Genomic DNA, 22284 nt, shown 5'->3' with positions numbered 1-22284 from the left:
CGACCGTGTGTATGCAAAACAAGTTTGAGCCAACATCCGTCGGAAAAAATCCATGGATTTTGTTGTCGGAATGTCCGATCAATGTCCGATTGTGTGTACGGGGCATTAGTCTTTTGACTAAAATGCCATTTTGGTTTTAGTCGTATTTTAGTCATCTCAATTGTTTTAGTTTTAGTCGTATTTTAGTTGATTAAAATAGTATTCATTTAGTCTACTAAAATGTTTTAGTTGTTTTAGTTGACAAAATTAACACTGTTAAGAGCTGAGGCAAACGTATTGAAGAGCCAAGGACTGCTTTTGGAGCCAAAAGTTAACTTGGTAGCAAAGTAAAAACGCTCCCGCCATTTGAACCCATGCCATTGCCAGAGAGACGGTTTGATGGGGAGCAGTTTGAAGGCATCCGAAATGTCAGCTTTAGACAACCATGTGCCCTGATCCGACTGTAAAATATGCTGGATGGCTAAGTGTACAGACGAATATTGCAAGGAAAATTCCTCTGACGGAATGAGAGAATTTAAACTAGGTATGGGTGATGAATGAGGAGCCGACAGATCGTAGATTAAACTAAATTTATTAGAAAATTTACTTCTTACCTCACCAATGGGGCTAACCCGCCACATGCTAAACGATGAAGACACAAAAGGCCCAATGATGAACCCCTTGGCTCAGGGGCGGACTGACTACTCATGGGGCCCCCGGGCAATCAGATTATGGGGCCACACAGTATACACACACACAGTATACACATGCATGTACACACAGTATACACAGACATATTTCTATTGGCTGAGAAGGTACTGGAGAGGTGGGGCAGCTACAATCTCAGGATTTTTAGACCAAAAGGATATCGGTAAGGGACATTTCAGAGACAGATGTAAAAAAAACACAGATTTTTACATACTGTCCCTGGTTTTACTGAGACTGGCAACCCTGATGGGGCCCCCGAGTGGCTTAATGGTCAGTCCGCCCCTGCCTTGGCTAACTCATCCTACAATAAATCGTCTACTACCCCCGGGGGTTGGCGGCAGCAGACAACAAATTGGCACATTTAACCGACTGCAAAGGTAGGGTGATAAGGCCTGTATGAAACCCCTCAGAAAAGCCTTCAACCAGGCCTGTACTCAGAGGGAGGAGTCTGTTAATGGCGCCAAGTGAGGGAGTGCCGTAAGATCCCAGGGCTCCAACCCTGTGAGCCCCCGCTGAAGCCGATGTAACAGCTGCTGGTTTTCAGCCAGCCTAGCCAGCCCGGTCTCCCAGCGGTTCAACATCGACCCCCCCCCCCCCCTGATGCCAGACTTTTGTCGGAAGTCAGGCAGGAAGTTTTCCTGTGGTGTCAGAGATGGGGAGAGGAGTGGGTGATTGAAGCAGAGAGCCGGAGATCCAGTGGAGGATCTCGGCGGCAGCGTGAGTGGCCAGTGCGGCTTCACCTTCCCCCATTCCCCTCCGGAGTTCTCGGAAGGGATGCTGTGACGGTGCGCTCAGAGCCAGCCGGGAGGTGTAGGACGGGAGGTGGTGTGAAGGTCGGATCGGAGCATCGTGAGCGGCGTGAGGTCCCCCCCTTCCTCTCCTCTCCTGCACCTGTCCCCTGGCCCCCTGTCCCTTGGCTGCACCGCTGAGCGGAATGTCTCCGGCATAGAGTGTGATCTGTCCCAGGGAGTTAGCTGGAAGATCATAAGAACATAATCGAAGAAAGAAAGAGAGAAGAGAAAATTACGCTGGAAAAGGAGGACGATCCTAGCCCCCCTCCCCCCCCTCAAGATAAGTGAACTACAGCATTTTATCTGATATAATTGTTTTTTCTAAATGGAAATGCACGAGACAATGTGAGAGTCAGTTGTTGCGAAGGGGGACTCTGGTGTTCTCCCTTTACTGATTGCAGCTGTGGATGCTTGTAAGTAAAACAGGAATGTATTACTATCCATCCCCAGACAAAGTAATACGCAATAAGCTGTGAATAGCACTCAATTGTACATATATCAGCTGGCAAGAAAAGAAACAGAGATACCACTGACTCCTGGTACCCGAACATTGTTTTGCTGTGATAACTTTTAAGGATATGATTGCCAACAAAGATATGAAAGAATAAACAGCTGCCACCTAAGTCATGTATTGTGTGAAAGCTGGCTAGAGACTTTGCTATATCCTATAATATTCTACACAAAAGCAATTAAAGGGGACTGTTTTCAGGTAAAGAAACTGGTAGGGAAAATAGTCTGAAGCTTAAATCCTGGTTAAGCTTAAATCCCGGTTACGCACCTTTTTTTCCCTTTTTTTTTTCCCCATTATGAGGGGCAAAAGTTGGAGGGGTGGTGGCAAAATCCCCACGCCCCAGTACAAGTCCCATTTCTGGCCCAATGCATAGATATGTAACCCAGGGAGGAGAGGAGGAAGGGGCAGCTATGGCTGGGGAAAGGCAGCAAAATATTAAAGGAAGACTGGTGGAAACTAAGGAAAAAAAAGATAAAAAGTGTCAGATAAAAACAACCATGGACAACGGTGTAACTCCAGACAACAGAACAGAACAAGAAACTGAAGCTGAGACCCTCCCAAGAACAACAGGTGAACAGAAAACAGCCCAATTACCAACAATGACAGACATGGAAAGGATGTTTGCAGCGCTGTAAAATTCATTAAAATCAGAAATGACAAAACTCCATAAAGATATGGGACACATGCTCGCTAGAGTTGAGGAAGTGGAAAAATGAGCAGACGCACATACAAGAAGAATAAAAGAGTTAAAAGGAGAAATTACCATTTTAAAACAAGAACAACAGGAACAGGCATATAGATTAGAGGATCAGGAAAATAAGGAGAGGAGGAAAAATCTAAGAACCTGCGGATTCCTAGAATCGCCCCAAACAGAAAATCTAATAGAAGTAATTGGGCAAGTTCTCACCCTAACAAGCACTAATGAAGCAACAAATGAATTAAAGATCGAAGGAGCTCACAGAACAAGGAGGCCACTGGGTCTCCCGAATGAGACCCCGAGAGACATTGTAGTCCGTTTCTGTAGTCTGGAAGGAAAGAATCAAGTATGGAAGTTTAAAGGGGAAACCACCAATTCTATTCGAGGGAAAGGAAATTCAGATCTTTCAGGATCTATCCCAAGATACTCTGAGAAGGAGGACATTCAAACCGTTATTAAAAACATTGCAAGAAAATGGCCTTCAATATAACTGGGGCTTTCCAGCGTGTTTAATTGTTAAAAGAAATGGAAGAACTACAAAACTGAGATTCCCGGAAGAAATCCCAGACTTCTGTAAGACCTTGGAAATTCCCCTACCAAAAGACTTGGTTGAAACAGCTAAAAAATTATACAGGCAGACTGGGGAGGAAATACAGAGGCAGCTAGTTCATAAGAAATAGTTTAAGAGGTAACGGAAGAGGGGGGGAGGGACTGGGGGGGACTAGGTGGAAGGTTAAACGAAGGTTAAAACAAAAGAATAAAGGAAAGAGGCATCGGGGGGGGGTGCGGGGAGGGGACCTGGAGGAAAGGGCACCCTTTAATGATACCATCCTAGCCAGTAGGGAGAGGGTGGTTCAAGGGACCAAACAGATTTCCGTCTCAGGGAAAGGAGTAGGGATAAAGAAACCGTTATAATCATATGGTACCTACTCATGACCTTGCGGCCAAACGCGCAAGGGTTCGGGGCCTCGGGTGGGGTAGAGGGTGGGGAATGGGAAGGGTAGATGGGGGAAAGGATTTGGGAAACTGGATGGGAGGGAGGATAGGGAGGGGGGGCTTAGGATTGCCTCACCGAGAAGATGCTGTTGCCCGACCTGCCGGTTGGACGGCGGGGCTTGCCCGGGTGTTGGCCCTTGGATGGGGGCCCTCCCCCCACATCCCCTTTTTGGGGCACGGGGGGCCCTCCTTTGGGGGAGGCAAGGCTGGTATTCAGAGCCGTAAATGGAAGACATAAATAAAGTCAAAATTCTGACATACAATGTCCGAGGGTTAAGCTCACCCCAAAAAAGGCGTGTAATCCTGCGGGAAGTGGAACGACTTAAGGCTGACATATTTTTCCTACAGGAGACGCATATAACGCAGGACTCAAAAGTTAAAATATACTCAAAAAAAATCCCAACCTGGTACTATGGAGATTCATCAAGCAGAGGATTAAAAGGTGTCGCAATTGGGTTCGGAAAAAATAGAGGCTTTGTTATCAAAAACATGAAAGCTGACCCAGAAGGACGTTTTCTCTTCCTTACAGGGACAATACAGGACACAAAGTATACATTATCAAACATTTACTGCCCCAATAAAAACTCTAAAACATTTCTAGCAGAGGAACTGACAGATCTGTGTGAATTCAAACAGGGCAAAGTAATAGTAGCGGGTGACTTTAACTTCATCATGGATCACAATCTAGACTCTACATCTACTGTAGGAAAAAGGAAAAAATAACTGCGCTTCAAAAACATGTAAAATGAAGTAAATAAAGCTGCGATGTCCTAAATGTGACACAAACACACAACGTAAGTAAGAAAAATTGGTGACTCGCGCTGAACAAAATAGTGAATGTGTGGCTAAGGGGTGCCGCACCTAAGAAGTCTAAATACAACAAATATATGTAAATAGGTATAGTGTGGCACACATATACAATCAGTGCAATAATATATCACAATTAGTGCAAACATATTTAGAAATAAGTCCATGTGTAATAAATATAAAATCAAGAAATGAATGTGAATAATTAAAGAAATAGTCCATATGGAGAAAACCCCAAAACAGTGATTGACAATCCTGAGTTATTCAATTGCATGGAATCGTAGGTGTGTGGGTCCACCACCAAATGTAAGAGCCTGGCCGCTTACCAGAACCCCATGACCCCCCGTTACAGAGGGTCTAAATGGGCTGTGAGATCCTCCTAATCCGGAACTCCCAGGAGTGAAGATGGAAACTGGAAAGGACGTCAGGGACTGTGATGGAGATGGATGGGTCCACAGAAAAGGGCTCAGCTGAGCGGTATCATCGCGCCACCTCCCATTGTCGCTGTACATCCAGCAGGACGGCTATCTGTGGTCATCCGGCTGGTGCCACAGACTGTTCTTCTACTGATGATGCTGATTTTCCTACTTACATGTGAGTGTTTACGTTTTTTATTTCAATAAATACCGTTTGATTTTACACTGTGGGAGCCCTCCCTTTCTTTCTTCCTATGATGACAACACTATGCTGAGGGCTGAGCCCTTTTCTGTGGATCCATCCATCTCCATCACAGTCCCTGACGTCCTTTCCAGTTTCCATCTTCACTCCTGGGAGTTTCGGATTAGGAGGATCTCACAGCCCATTTAGACCCTCTGTAACGGGGGGTCATGGGGTTCTGGTAAGCGGTCAGGCTCTTACTTTTGGTGGTGGACCCACACACCTACGATTCCATGCAATTGAATAACTCGGGATTGTCAATCACTGTTTTGGGGTTTTCTCCATATGGACTATTTAATTATTCACATTCATTTCTTGATTTTATATTTATTACACATGGACTTATTTCTAAATATGTTTGCACTAAGTGCGATATATTATTGCACTGATTGTACATGTATCCACTAAGGGGGCTTGTGTATTTCCCCAACTTTATATAGTGTGCCACACTATACCTACTACATAGTTACATAGTTACATAGTAGGTGAGGTTGAAAAAAGACACACGTCCATCAAGTCCAACCTATGTGTGTGATTATGTGTCAGTATTACCTTACATATCCCTGTATGTTGCGGTCATTCAGGTGATTATCTAATAGTTTCTTGAAGCTATCAATGCTCCCCGTTGAGACCACCGCCTGTGGAAGGGAATTCCACATCCTTACCGCTCTTACAGTAAAGAACCCTCTACGTAGTTTAAGGTTAAACCTCTTTTCTTCTAATTGTAATGAGTGGCCCCGAGTCTTATTAAACTCTCTTCTGCGAAAAAGTTTTATCCCTAGTGTGGGGTCACCAGTACAGTATTTGTAAATTGAAATCATATCGCCTCTCAAGCGTCTCTTCTCCAGAGAGAATAAGTTCAACGCTCGCAACCTTTCCTCATAACTAAGATCCTCCAGACCCTTTATTAGCTTTGTTGCCCTTCTTTGTACTTGCTCCATTTCCAGTACATCCTTCCTGAGGACTGGTGCCCAGAACTGGACAGCATACTCCAGGTGCGGCCGGACCAGAGTCTTGTAGAGCGGGAGAATTATCGTTTATCTCTGGAGTTGATCCCCCTTTTAATACATGCCAATATTCTGTTTGCCTTATTAGCAGCAGCTTGGCATTGCATGCCATTGCTGAGCCTATCATCTACTAGGACCCCCAGGTCCTTTTCCATCCTAGATTCCCCCAGAGGTTCTTCCCCCATTGTATAGATTGCATCCATATTTTTGCCACCCAAATGCATTATTTTACATTTTTCTACATTGAACCTCATTTGCCATGTAGTCGCCCACCCCATTAATTTGTTCAGGTCTTTTTGCAAGGTTTCCACATCCTGCGGAGAAGTTATTGCCCTACTTAGCTTAGTATCGTCTGCAAATACAGAGATTGAACTGTTTATCCCATACTCCAGATCGTTTATAAACAAATTAAATAGGATTGGTCCCAGCACAGAACCCTGGGGAACCCCACTACCCACCCCTGACCATTCTGAGTACTCCCCATTTATCACCACCCTCTGAACAAGCCCTTGTAGCCAGTTTTCAATCCAGGTACTCACCCTATGGTCCATGCCAACAGACCCTATTTTGTACAGTAAACGTTTATGGGGAACTGTGTCAAATGCTTTTGCAAAATCCAGATACACCACGTCTACGGGCCTTCCTTTATCTAGATGGCAACTCACCTCCTCATAGAAGGTTAATAGATTGGTTTGGCAAGAACGATTCTTCATGAATCCATGCTGATTACTGCTAATGATATCGTTCTTATTATTAAAATCTTGTATATAGTCCCTTATCATCCCCTCCAAGATTTTACATACTATTGATGTTAGGCTAACTGGTCTGTAATTCCCAGGGATGTTTTTTGGGCCCTTTTTAAATATTGGTGCTACATTGGCTTTTCTCCAATCAGCTGGTACCATTCCAGTCAATAGACTGTAAAAATTAGGAACAACGGTCTGGCAATCACCTGACTGAGTTCCCTAAGTACCCTCGGATGCAAGCCATCTGGTCCCGGTGATTTATTAATGTTAAGTTTCTCAAGTCTAATTTTAATTCCGTCCTCTGTTAACCATGGAGGTGCTTCCTGTGTTGTGTCATGAGGATAAACACTGCAGTTTTGGTTACTGAAGCCCCCCGATTCACTCGTGAAGACTGAGGAGAAGAATAAATTCAATACCTTTGCCATCTCCCCATCCAGACCAGATAGAGAAAGAAAACAACAAGGAGGATTAAAAAAAAAACTACATGAATTGCAATTAGTTGATGTTTGGCGAATACAGCATCCAGGTATAAAGGATTACACGTATTTCTCAACAGTACACAAAATCCATACTAGACTGGACTACATTATGGTGGAACATAGATTACTGGAGGAAGTACTCGAGACAGAAATTGAAACATCGGTATTCTCAGATCATTCCCCAGTTTCTATGCAGATAAACCTTCGGGGAGAGTCTATGGGAAGAGGTACATGGCGAATTAATGAAGAATTACTGGAAGACAGAGACACTGTAAAAATTATAAAAGACGAGATTAAAAAATATTTCTGGGAAAACGACACCCCTGAATTAGCAAGAGCAACCCTGTGGGAGGCACATAAATCTGTTATTAGGGGAAAATTAATATCTATAGGAACAAGAAAGAATAAGGAAAAGGGAAGGAATATGCTGAAACTCCAAAATTAAATCCATAACCTGGAACAAAGACATAAAAAGGAAGTTAAAAAAGAAATATATCGGTCCCTGATCCTAAAAAGAGAACAACTAAAAGAACTGCTGGAAAAAGAAGACAGAAAGGAAATCAATAGGGTAGTAAGTGAGAGATTTAGGATAGGTAATAAAGCAGGAAAACATCTCGCGAATATTCTAAGAAAAAAGAAGACCTTAAACTATATAGAGAAGATAAAAAATTAAAATGGAGGAAAAAAAAAAAAACTACGGACATAGCACAAGCTTTTGCACAATATTACAGCTCTTTGTACGCAATAAAAAAGCAAGAAACAAGCCAACAAGCAGAAAGAAAGAAGAAGATAATCCAAACCTATTTAGAAAAAGCTAACCTACCAAAAACTAATAATCAACCAATAAGTCTGAAATCATAAACAACGCGCCAAGTCTCTGATTTGTTATGCTTATTGAAGCAGCGCTCAGTGTCCGATGTTGTAAAACACTTTATATAGAACAGATGTTGGAGAGACAGGAAAGTTCAAAATAACGTTCAAAATAAAGCTGTGGTCTGTGGATATGAAGATATATGTAGAAATCCTTCCACCAATAATGATCACCGCGTGAGGGGGTCACCCCCCGTGAGATTGCACTCACCACAATTTCAATAACCACAAGCCTTTGGGTAATGATCTTTGAAAACTCTCCGTCTCCTTAGTTCAACCACCAGGTGGTGCAAAACCCTCTCGGTAAATCATAGTCATTTGCATGTACATAGAAGTATCCACATTTGTTTAAAAAGAGAGTGACATTATCACGTGGAGTCCTCTGTGTATCCCGTCCACATAGTTGTTACTTCAATTCAAGATAGATTTGGATGGGGGAATCACCAAATACTGTATAGGGATCAAGTCCTCGATCACACCAAGAAAAGTTGAAATCTGGAAACCCAGATACAACAAAAACGTGTACTGAGGCCCAAAAAACGGAAAATATTCAGGATACAAATAATCCAGCGTGCTCCTGGGAGTCAGCAATACACTGCACACCAAAAACTAAACCTGAACTTTTAACGGACCTAGAAAAAGAGATAACACAAGAAGAGATCAAGACGGCACTAAAGGAAACCTCTGCTGGTAAAAGTCCCGGGCCAGACGGATTTACGATTAGATACTATAAAAAATTTCAAAATCAATTGATTCCAAGGTTGTGCGAATACCTAAACAAAATAGGAGAAGAGTAAGATATCAGAAAAGAGTCACTTTTGGCACACATTACCATAATACCTAAAGAAGGAAAAGACAAAGTCAACTGCTCAAGCTATAGGCCGATCGCTTTATTGAATACGGATACGAAGCTCTATGCCAAAATATTAGCCATTAGAATAAAAAGTTTGATGCCACTCTGGATAAACCCGGACCAGACTGGGTTCGTCCCGGGCAGAGAAGGAAGGGACAACAGCATAAAAACAATCTTGATGCTGAGAAGAAAGAACATCAACATTTCCCCAGATCTACTCCTGTCAATCGATGCAGAAAAAGCATTCGACAGGGTAGACTGGGGATTTATTATTACGTTACAGCAGCTTGGACTGGGGCCTAAAATAATGAAGTGGATAAACAACCTCTATAATAGGCCTACGGCAAAAGTAAGGGTAAATGGTAAGATGTCGCCAGAGTTAGAAATGTTCAACGGAACGCGGCAGGGATGCCCGCTTTCTCCTCTTCTATATGTATTGTCATTGGAGCCTTTTCTGGCGACCCTGCGAAACAACCCTGGGATTGAGGGGGCAAGAGTAGAGGAAAAAGGACATAAAATCGCGGCCTATGCCAACGATATCCTAGTGCATGTGACTAAGCCTAGAGAAACTCTGTTAAATATCCTGACGGAAGTGGATAGGTACGGTGAACTTTCAAATTTCAAAATAAACCCCATAAAGACGGAAATACTGAATCTCAGAGTAGGAAAAAAAGATATCCTGGCCCTTCAAAAAGAATTCCCATTTACGTGGGTAAAAGGAGAGCTATCCTATCTTGGGATTAAATTAACATCACTGGAGAAAATTTATCCTGCAAATTACATTCCATTGTTGAACGAGATCAGGGCAGAAGTTAAGAAGATAAACATTCAATCAATATCTTGGATTTGAAAGAGTCAACACGCTTAAAATGGTTATATTACCAAAAATATTGTACAAATTTCAAATGTTACCAATAGGGATCCCACAGAGCTTCTTCAAAATTATACAAAAAATATTGACAAAATTTATCTGGCAAAATAAAAAACCAAGACTAAAATTTGCACTAATTTCCAGGAAAAGACAGCACGGGGGTTTAGCAGCACCTGATATTCTTAGGTATTACAAAGCAGTAATCCTAACACGTATGATTGAGTGGACGAAAGAAAACAAAGAAAAAAAATGGATAGAGATAGAAAACACTCTAAGCAAAACCATGCTTCACAAAAATATTTGGATTTCAAATAAATATAGAACATTAGACTCTAACTCACATGATCTAACAAAAAACGTATTCAGAACTTGGGATGCACTATACCGGAAGCAAAAATGGGTACACAATTCACCATTAATTGCCCTTACGGGAACAAATTTTTTCACACCGGGTGAGCACATATTCCGAAGACTTTGAATAAAGAATCCACAAATTAAAGATATCACTAGGAAAGGGAAGATGGAATCTGCACAAGAATTGGAGATTAAATTTGGTGGAAAATTGCGTCAATGGGAATATTTTCAATTAAATCACGTAGTTACTACATCACCACACCCGTTTAGAGATGCAGAAGACTTAAACAGGTTTGAAAAGCTTTGTACGACACCAATACCATTGAAGGGAGGGATTTCGAAAGTTTACGAGTTCCTATCGGATCTTGAAGGCCAAAAAAGGCCTTCCTTCATAGAAAAGTGGGAAAAAGAATTGGAAACAAATTTGGAAGAGCAACAAATCGAGAAAATGATTGCAGGTGGATACAATCAAGCATGGGATGCAAACACCATTGAGAATTATAAATTCCTGGTTAGGTGGTATATGACCCCGGAGAGACTCCATAGAATTAATCAAGAAAAATCACCATTATGTTGGAGAAACTGTGGAAAAAAAGCCACAATGATACACATATGGTGAGATTGCCCGAAAATCAGTGTATTCTGGCAGGAAGTAATTACTTGTGTAAAGGAGATTACGGGAGAAAAGATAGAAAACAATAGATTGACTTGTCTGTTCCACGACGCCAATCTTCCCAAAAAGCAATACATGAAAAAAGTAACATCAAAATTACTAAATGCTGCAAAGGGACTGATACCAAAAATTGGCTAAGGGGTGAAAGCCCAGATCTGGGAGAATGGTTCAAGCAGGTGGAGCACAATCATAGAATGGAATTACTTTGTTGTAAAGATAAAGGGCAATTAGATAAATGTATCTCCGTCTGGAATGGGTGGGAAAGATATAAAACCTCGGACAGCTATTGGCAGAAGGTGTTGGAAGGTATAAGATCTTAAGGAGAAATAACATCTGGGAAAGGAAGGAAAAGTTTAAATGGTGAGGCGGGGGGTGGGGGGTAGAAATTAGAAAGGGAAGGTGGTAGGGGAATGGCGTAGAATGGGAAAATTTTTTAAAGTCTTTTGTACAAATAAAAAGGAATTTTTTGTTTTTGTGTTTTTTCCCTTCCCTTTTGTGTCTTTTTTTTTTCCCCTAAATACAATGCAAACACAATGATGTGAACTCGAGAAGGGATAGGTTTTGAGTGTTAAGTTGAAATAAGTCTCTCAAAGGTAAACAACACTGAAGTGGAAAGAAAAAAAAAAAGCCTTCAACCAGAAACTGCCTCAGAGTCAGGGATGGGTGGTGAATTAACCAGAAATCTAACCTGGGGATATTAACTCGGCTCAGTCAAGAGGAACTGGACGCCTTGATGGGACAGGCAGACTTGGGGTTAGCCCTGAAACAACTGGCACAAATATGGAGAAGTCTGCACTGGTTGTAATTGCAAACCGTGTAGTTGAAATTGTTACACAGCTGAGCCTTGCCTAACAAATGGATGGGTCTGCCCAGTTTATCAAACTGCCCAGAAGGCCCAGTGGAAGAACCACTGTGCCATAGCTTGTTTAGACCCTGAAGCAACCGGATGATCCAGGCTAGGACACCAATTGGCGGTGTGGGCAGATAACTGACAGTTGGCACAAGTTGGAGACTTTTGACTAGCAAAATGCCTACAAAAGAGCTTGGTGTCAATGTTGATCCAACATGTGACCAACTGAAACTGTGCCCAAGTGGCAGCGACTTTAGCTGAATAAGATCGGTGAAAATTGTAGAAGGTGGAACCACCATATTTGTGGGCCAGATCTACCAGCTTGTGGAGATAAAGGTCCAACTCCTCCCTTCTACAGGGACTGACTGGACAAATGACATCCCTGTAGATACCGAAAGAAAGGACAAATGCAGCAATGCTGAGCTTTCGGTTAAGCCAAGGATCACAGATTTTGAGGACCACCGAGACTAGGGATGCTAAATTGACATCTTTCCCCTCCAAAATATCCTTTTTAAGATTAGCAGGGATAAAATGGGCAGGAGAAACAGATGGCAATACAGTTAATGGAGAAGGAACAGCCAGAGGTAGCGGCACACTGGTGTTACCTACGGAGGACCCAGATGGCCCAGGATCTGCAGAAGCTGCTGCAACCACCACACTGGCTGGACGGGCCTCCATCACATCCATCCTGTCCTGTAACTGCTGGACAGAAGTGTGTTTAACGCTGCGTGGATCTGAGTTAGCAAATTAACCAAAGACACATGCTCTGCACTGGTAGATGGCTGTGGCTGAGATGGGTTAGAAAAGAGGAGTCTGAACAACTCTGCTTCCCTGGCCGTGGCCAGGAATGGAATACTCCTGCGTTAGAGCTCTGCAATAAGTTTAGGGATAGTCCAATTCCTCAGCCCAACCACCAACCATGCCCTGAGCCTCAACTATTCTAAAATAGTGAGCGGTGCTGAAACAAAATAAAAAACAGCGCGTAAGTGACACTAATGACAGAGTCCACATGCAGAGTCCACACTGTTTGTAACGGCCGCCGTACAAAAAAACGAAAGTGAGGTCGCCAACCGCGTCACTGCCCAAACCCGGAAATGCAAGCCGATGAGTATGTAGGGGAGGAGGGGGGATTGTATGGCCCTGACTCCTACTACAAACACAGGCTAGCCAATGGCCAGCCTTCTAACTTACCGTATTTATCAGCGCTGCCTCGGAGGGGACAGGAATGGGCGGGACGAGCGCCATCAGATTACATACAGGAGAATCTCCTGTTTACTCGGCGGCATCTGTAATAGGAAAGCCCGTCTCCTGGGCTGCCATTGGACGACCGTTCTGTCTATCATAATAGGTGGAACTTTGTATTAAAGAGGACGCTGAGTTAACTGAGATTCTCCTTTATGTAATCCAGGGGTGGGCAACGTTTTGAGCACAGTGTGCCGAAAAATGTTTTCAAAGAAACTGAGTTTGCCGATTTTACTTTACACTCTCAATCACGAAAAGGATTTTTTATAAAGTAAATGCAGTAAACTACTTTAGTAGTGAGAAATTAACATCCTGCACTCTCACGCCTCAGATCAGCTCCAATTCCTGCAACTCCACACCTCAGATGAGCCCCAATTCAAGCACCTTCATAGCTCAATCACTGTCCCCCCTGCACATCTGCCCCTCCACTGTAACCCCCTGCACATCTGTCCCGCCACTGTAACCCCCTGCACATCTGCCCCTCCACTGTAACCCCCTGCACATCTGCCTCACCACTGTACTACCCTGCACATTTGCCCCATCACTGTACTACCCTGCACATCTGCCCCACCACTGTACTACCCTGCACATGTGCCCCACCCCTGTACTACCCTGCACATCTGCCCCACCACTGTACCCCCCTGCTCATCTGCTCCACCAATGGCCCCCCCCCGCACATATGCTCCACCACTGTAACCCCCTGCTCATCTGCCCCACCACTGTAAACCCCTGCACATCTGCCCCACCACTGTACTACCCTGCACATCTGCCCCACCACTGTACTACCCTGCACATGTGCCCCACCCCTGTACTACCCTGCACATCTGCCCCACCACTGTACTACCCTGCACATATGCCCCACCTCTGTACCCCCCTGCCCCGGCACATCTGCCCCACTACTGTAACCCCCGTCACATCTGCCCAACCACTGTAACCCTCTGAACATCTGCCCCTCCACTGTAACCCCCTGCTCTTCTGCCCCACCACTGTACCCCCCTGCTCATCTGCTCCACCAATGGCCCCCCCCCGCACATATGCTCCACCACTGTAACCCCCTGCTCATCTGCCCCACCACTGTAAACCCCTGCACATCTGCCCCACCACTGTACTACCCTGCACATCTGCCCCACCACTGTACTACCCTGCACATCTGCCCCACCACTGTACTACCCTGCACATGTGCCCCACCCCTGTACTACCCTGCACATCTGCCCCACCACTGTACTACCCTGCACATATGCCCCACCTCTGTACCCCCCTGCCCCGGCACATCTGCCCCACTACTGTAACCCCCGTCACATCTGCCCAACCACTGTAACCCACTGAACATCTGCCCCACCACTGTAAACCCCTGCTCTTCTGCCTCACCACTGTAACCCCCTGCACATCTGCCCCACCACTGTAACCCCCTGCACATCTGCCCCACCACTGTAAACCCCTGCTCTTCTGCCTCACCACTGTAACCCCCTGCACATCTGCCCCACCACTGTAACCCCCTGCACATCTGCCCCACCACTGTAACCCCCTGCACATCTGCCCCACCACTGTAACCCCCTGCACATCTGCCCCACCACTGTAACCCCCTGCACATCTGCCCCACCACTGTAACCCCCTGCACATCTGCCCCACCACTGTAGCCCCCTGCACATGTGCTCCACCACTGTAGCCACCCTGCTCTTCTGTCCCATCACTGTACCCCCCTGCTCATCTGCCCCACCAATGTTCCACCTTTCTCATCTGCCCCACCACTGTACTTCCATGCACATCTGCTCCACCACTGAACCATTTTCTCATCTGTCCTAACACTGAACTTATCTGCTCATCTGCCCCACCACTGTAACCCCCTGCTCATGTGTTCCACCGATGTACCTGCTTTCTTCTCTGCACCCTTCTGCACATCTGCCCCACCTCTGTACCCCCCTGCCATGTACCTCTTTTCTCCTCGGCGCCAACACTGAACCCCCCTGCCCATCTTTCCCACCACTGTAACCCCCTTCTCATCTGGCCCAACACTTAACCCCCCCTTGCTCATCTGCCCCATCACAGTACCCCCCTGATTTTCTGTCCCACCGCTGAGCCCCCTTCTCACCCCTCCCACCACTGTACCTCCTGCACATCTGCCCCACCACTGTACCCCCTTGCTCAACTGCCCCATCATTGTACCCCTTTTCTCATCTGTCCCATAAATGTACCCCTTTTCTCATCTGCCCCACTTCTGTACCTTCCTGCACATCTGCTCCACCGCCGTATCCCCATGCTCTTCTGTCTCACTAATGAATCACCTTCTCATCTACCCCACTACTGTAACCCGCTTTCTCATCTGCCCCACCAATGTACCTCCTGCAAATCTGTCTTACCTCTGTACCCCCCCGCTCTTCTGCCCCACCACTGTTCCCCTTGCTCTCCTGCCCCACCACTGTAACCCCCTGCTCATCTGCCCCACCAATACACCTCCTTTCACATCTGCCCCACTGCTCTACCCCCCTGCTCATCTGGCCCGACACTGAACCCCCCTGCTCATCTGGCCCGACACTGAACCCCCCTGCTCATCTGGCCCGACACTGAACCCCCTGCTCATCTGGCCCGACACTGAACCCCCCTTGCTCATCTGGCCCGACACTGAACCCCCCTTGCTCATCTGGCCCGACACTGAACCCCCCTTGCTCATCTGGCCCGACACTGAACCCCCCTTGCTCATCTGGCCCGACACTGAACCCCCCTTGCTCATCTGGCCCAACACCGTACCCCCCTGCTCTTCTGTCCCACTGCTGAACCCCCTTCTCATTTCTTATCACTTCCACCACTGTACCTCCCTGCACATCTGCTTCACCGCTGTATCCTCCTGCTCTTCTGTTCCACCTCTGAACCCCTCCTGCTTATTTTCCCCACTGCTGTATCCTCCTGCTCATCTGCTTCACCACTGGACCCTCTTCTAATCTATGATATGGGGATATGTAGAGTGGTGAGAGAAGCAAAGATGAGACACATCTACCTGTCCTGGCACACTCATCCTGCTGATCCACCTCTCGCATCCAGCCCACGTGCTTGTATGGGATGTCACATACAAGCATCTGGAATGGATGTGCAATGATGAGCTCAGGTCAAGGGCATTTTCTGAAAGCAGTGGGCCTGTGAGCAGGATCTTAAGTTGGGCCCCCGCAGCTGAGAAAAAGTGGTTGGGTGTGATTTTCATTGCGCTGAATACTGGCTGTGGCTTAAAGGGACACAGAGTGCAGGGGTTAAGTAGTAAGTGACGCAAAGGTTCAGGAATAATTTCAACACAGTTCCTAGAAGCTCAACAGTAATTCCACAAACTGTCACCCGATTGTGGTTTTCTCAATCAGTGAAATCTCTTCTTTCTGAGATTGGTAGTGGCAACCAAGCGAATCATATTCCTCCAGATGGTGGATGGGGCTGGCAGGACTGTGATTGGCTTTAGCAGTAGCCAAGACAGTCCTCCTCCTGGAAACAGGGACCACCCCCCCCTAGCAGAACTGTACCCAATGTCTTCCCCATCACAAAAGCTGACGATTGCAGCTACAGCAAAGTTAGAGAACCAATGTTTCCCAACTTTTGCAATGTGTGGGGCCACAGTGCCTCTCCCTTGGTGCAGATGCGGCGTGGGGAATTCTGAAATTGCAATGCATTAGTATCTCACTGACACTTCCCTGCGCTGCTCTTCTGATGGGGAGGGAGTCGAGTGCCGAGTGCCAGCAAAAGAGGCTTCCACCTAGCTTGTTGGGGGGGCGAGAGTTCTTTCCTATCTTTGGAAGGGAAAAAAGCCCAGAATGAATAGAACAACTATGGCTTTGGCGAAGTAGAAGGGAGGGATAGGGTTTCTGGACCCAGTTAAGCACCATGCGGTGGTCCACATGGCCAGACTACTAGACTGTAGAAAAAAGAGGAATACTCCTGGGGTGGGACTTTTTAGAGCACTACCACATTAAGAAAAAGGTTTATATAAATGTAGAAATTTTATTCCAAACGAAAACACATATCAAAAGAAAAATATATATGATAATTGTACATAAATATACATGTGGATACAAATAAAAAACGTCAATGAGGAATACACATGTCTCCCTGAACCAGACGTGTTTCGGAATGAATAAAATGTAAGTGAACCATGTGGAAATGTTCATGGTATAATCTGGTTGTAGTTATATTAATTACTAATCATTTTGTACTCTGTAACTCTTCAGATAAAAATTTCTCCATAAGAACCCTGATGAAGGAAAGGATTTTTCCGAAACGCGTCTGGTTCAGGGAGACATGTGTATTCCTCATTGACGTTTTTTAGTTGTATCCACATCTATGTATATTTACAGTATCTCACAAAAGTGAGTACACCCCTCACATTTTTGTGAATATTTTATTATAGCTTTTCATGTGACAACGCTGAAGAAATGATACTTTGCTACAATGTAATGTAGTGAGTGTACAGCTTGTATAACAGTGTAAATTTTCTGTCCCCTCAAAAAACCTCAACACACAGTCATTAATGTCTAAACCGCTGGCAACAAAAGTGAGTACACCCCTAAGTGAAAATGTCCAAATTGGGCCCAATTAGCTATTTTCCCTCCCCGGTGTCATGTGACTCGTTAGTGTTACAAAGTCTCAGGTGTGAATGGGGAGAAGGTGTGTTAAATTTGGTGTTATCGCTCTCACTCTCTCATACTGGTCACTGGAAGTTCAACATGGCACCTCTCTGAGGATCTGAAAAAAAAGAATTATTGCTCTACATAAAGATGGCCTAAGCTATAAGAAGATTGCCAAAACCCTGAAACTGAGCTGCAGCACGGTGACCAAGACCATACAGCAGTTTAACAGGATAGGTTCTACTCAGAACAGGCCTCGCCATAGTCAACCAAAGAAGTTGAGTGCACGTGCTCAGCAGTGTCATGGAGATGAGTGGGCGCCATCTTAGCCTCACTCGTCTCCAGGCACAGTAGGGAGACAGATGCGGTCGCCTCCGCCACTACCGACGGCTCCGGTAAGCAGCGAAGGGCACCAGATCGTGGCGGGGGGGCCCTCTCACACCACTGATAAAAGTGATCTCACGGCGAATCCACCGCAGAGACCACTTTTATCTGAAAGCCGACCGTCGCACGAAAATGGGGATACCGGGGTTATGGCAGCTAGCTGCTGCCATAACAATGATATCCGCCGCTAAACTTTGGACGTACATCAGCGTGTGGCTGTCGGCAAGTGGTTAATGGCTGTGTGTTGAGTTATTTTGAGGGGACAGCAAATTTACACTGTTATACAAGCTGTACACTCACTACTTTACATTGTAGCAAAGTGTAATTTCTTCAGTGTCACATGAAAAGATATAATACAATATTTACAAAAATGTGAGGGGTATACTGACTTTTGTGAGATACTGTATGTACAATTATCATATATATTTTTCTTTTGATATGTGTTTTCTTTTGGAATAATATTGCTACATTTATATAAACCGTTTTCTTATTGTGGTAGTGCTCTAAAAGTCCCACCCCAGGGGTATTCCTCTTTTTTCTATAACCTATTGGGATGTGGCACACCCATTCATAGTTTTCTTTGTCAGACCCCCTTATTAGACTACTATACTGGTGCGCACAAAAAAAACAAACTCTGGATTGCCCTAGAACTATCCTTTCTTCCCTTTCCCATCAAGCACAGATATCCCAACCACATTTTCCAGAGATATACTTGTTCGCCCACTTATAGGGGCTACCATTAGTTACTGTAATTAAGACTCTCTTCCAAAAACACAAACTCCTCTACATCCCCAAGCCCTTTGATACTGTTTCTAGGCACTCCTCAATTCCTTCATAGTGTGAAAAATCCACAGTTCCACAATCTCATTGAACAGGACCAATTTTGAGAAATTCATTTTTGTCACCAAAATAAGCCACTATCTGAAATAGCTATTAACAGTGGTGTCGCTAGGGGAGGGCGGGGGGTACGGGCCGCACCCGGGTGACACCCGTGGGTAGCGTCACCACTAACTCTGCCCGCTGCCCTGCTCTTCTCTGATCTTGCGGCTGTGTCCCTCAGCGGAGAGGAATGAAGCCGCCTCCACCTCCTCTCTGTTTACATCCAAAGAGGAGGAGCTGAGGGACACACACCGCTGTGTGTATCCGTCCACCTTCTGAGGTCTGTATACTCTATTATATGTAATGTATATGGACATGTGCGAGGGGGGTCACTATGGGAGGGCAGAGGGGGTGTCTATACTGGAGGGGTCTGCACTGAGGGGGGTGTCTTTACTGAGAGGTTCTGTACTGAGGGGGTCTGCACTGAGGGGGGGAGTGTCCATACTGAGGGGGGTCTCCACTGAGGGGAGGGGGTGTCTATATTGAGGGGGGTCTGCACTGAGGGGAGGGCGAGTGTCTATACTGAGGGGGGTCTGCATTGAGGGGAGGGGGAGTGTCTATACTGAGGGGGGTCTGCACTGAGGGGAGGGGAAGTGTCTATACTGAGTGGGGTAGGCACTGAGGGGAGGGGGAATGTCTATACATTTATTTTACCGTGATGTTCATTGATGTAGAATGGACATAATCAGGTCATGTTTTTAAATAGGTTATCCCAAGATCTAAGGGTCTCCTTCGTAATTGAGGGCAGATCCCTGGCTAATGCCGCGTACACACGGTCGGACTTTTCCACCGGACTGGTCCGACAAACTTTCCAGCGGACTTTCGACGGACTTTTGACGGACTTCCGACTGACTTTTTAACAAATGGACTTGCCTACACACGATCACACCAAGTCCGACGGATTCGTACGTGATGACGTACACTAAAATAAGGAAGTTGATAGCCAGTGGCCAATAGCTGCCCTAGCATTGGTTTTTGTCCGTCAGACTAGCATACAGACGAGTGGATTTCTGGGTCCGGCGAGTTACGACATAAAGATTTAAAGCATGTTCCAAATCTAAAGTCCGTCAGATTTGCGACTGGAAAAGTCAGCTGAAGGTCCGGTGAAGCCCACACACGATTGGATTGTTCGCCAGATTTGGTGCGTCGGCGTCCGTCGGACAAGTCTTGTTGAAAAGTCCGACCGTGTGTACGCTGCATAAGTCTCTATGTTGTTTTGGCAGCCAGATTTTCTGTCCCAGGAATACACTGCCTAATTCTCCCTCCAGCTGCACCCATTTTTTCTTGACGTTTGTAGGACTTAAGCCCAGAATATTATAGACACTCGTTTTACCCCAACAGTTTCTTTCCCCCACTTCTCTCACATAAACCACTCAACCCGGTTGGAATAAATGGCCTTTACGGCCTGTTTATTAACAACGTATAAATTACATAAAACATTATAAATAACCATAAACTCTTTATAAAACTTTTTTGAGGTAGTATAAGAAAATCAACATAACACTGATCACTGCGAACAACTTCCTTATAACTTTAAAGGCCTCCAGTCGGAAACCCCTGACTCGGAGGCGGTACCCCCACATTCGCAATGACCTATACCTTTTTAACCCCTTCCAGGTTACCCCCTTTTGACCTGGAAGTACATAAATCAACCCCCATCCTTCCATGGATGGGTACCAAACAACTCCCATCCCACGGATGGGTACCATCAAACAACCCCCATCTCATGGATGAGTACCATCAAACAACCCCCATCCAATGGATGGGTACCACCTTTTCCATACCTGCACCTAATAATTGCTTAATTCCAGCAACCCAACACTGCCACAGCATGAAAGGGGTAACCCCTTACCCTTGCCAGCACCTCCACACCCGCAGCCTTAGTTGTATCCCATCCTGTAGACCCAGGGACCACAAATCCGTCCCCACCTCATTAAGATGAACCCCATCACTTCGCAAATACCTCCAAGTATCCACCTCAAGCTCCCTGTGGCGAATGGCTAATCCCCCATTTTTTTTATCACAAACCTGCTACCTTCTTTGTTGACCTTTGTTCTAGCCCTATCTATCTTCTTGGCCGACCAAGCCCATCTCCATGACAACCTACCCACCATATCGGACCACACTATTACCATACCAGGATAGGCCGCGTGCAGATGTAAAAAATTTTACATCCCTGATAAGGTCCCTCATAGATCTCATTCCCATATCATTCCCCCCCACATGTAATAGCAGCACATCTGGTGCCCTGTCCAGGCGGGAAAACCTGTACACTTCACCCAACACCCTGTTTCACCGCATGCCCGGAATCCCAATCCACCTGATTTGAGCCTCCTGTCTGGGGATGCGAAGCTGCCTACCATTCGGCCGCACATCAGCTCTCTTAGCCCCCCAAAAAACGTAGGAGTGACCGAGAATCCATACAAGTCCCCTGTCATAACCTGTGGACAAGAAGACAACAACACAAACACATAAATTAAAACTTCAGTGCCATCAAACCACACCAACAATATAAAACCTGTTATTAAATCATTTGTGGGCGAACATATAACTTAAATCTGTCTGAATCCCATCGACCAATACGCCTAATTACCTCCTGACTCAGACCCGCCCTGGCTGCTTCTGTGGCCGCCCCTATACGAAAGGAGTAAGACGAAAAACTGCCCGGGTCATACCCCCCGGTAGACACACATTTTTTAAACACCGTCACAAACTGGAATTTTGATAGGAACGTACCATCCTGATGAATAAGAAAGGACCCCCCAACTCCTGGTCGCACGTCCAAGAATGCCGCCACGGACCTAACCGGGCAGATACGTGACTCCGCTATCCTGTGGAACTCTGTCGGCCCTTAGCAGCCTGATCAGTCTTGGATCTTCTGATCCAGAGCCTGATAGAATTCCGTAAATATTCCACATCCCAACGCAAAAGCCCCCCATGTACTTTCTTAGAAGGACTGACCAGCTCCCCTACACACAAAGCCCCAAAGAAAGCCAGCCTGCCGCAACCAGAACTCTTTCATGTGATCCTTTTGCCCTTGCCACTTAAAGGCCAAACCTGCCAACACACGATCGATGGCAGCTGCCGAGATACCCCTGTCTATGCCCCGAGTAACAAAATGGAGTACCGCCTGTGCAACTTCCGGACCCCCCGATTGTATACCCAGCTCTCTCAAGCAGTCAAACCAACCCCTCCATACCTTTTGAGTAGGCATTCCAAGTAGCCATACTCACTGACTGTTTTATCCACTTTGCTGCGATCCCAAAGCAATGTTCCACATCCACTCGGGACAGGCGACCCCCTGCTGTTCCGCTGTCTGTGCCAACTTCCGG

The sequence above is a fragment of the Aquarana catesbeiana genome, linkage group LG04, assembly GCF_042186555.1.
Source record: "Aquarana catesbeiana isolate 2022-GZ linkage group LG04, ASM4218655v1, whole genome shotgun sequence".
NCBI lineage: Eukaryota > Metazoa > Chordata > Amphibia > Anura > Ranidae > Aquarana > Aquarana catesbeiana.
This window is presented reverse-complemented; position numbering follows the sequence as displayed.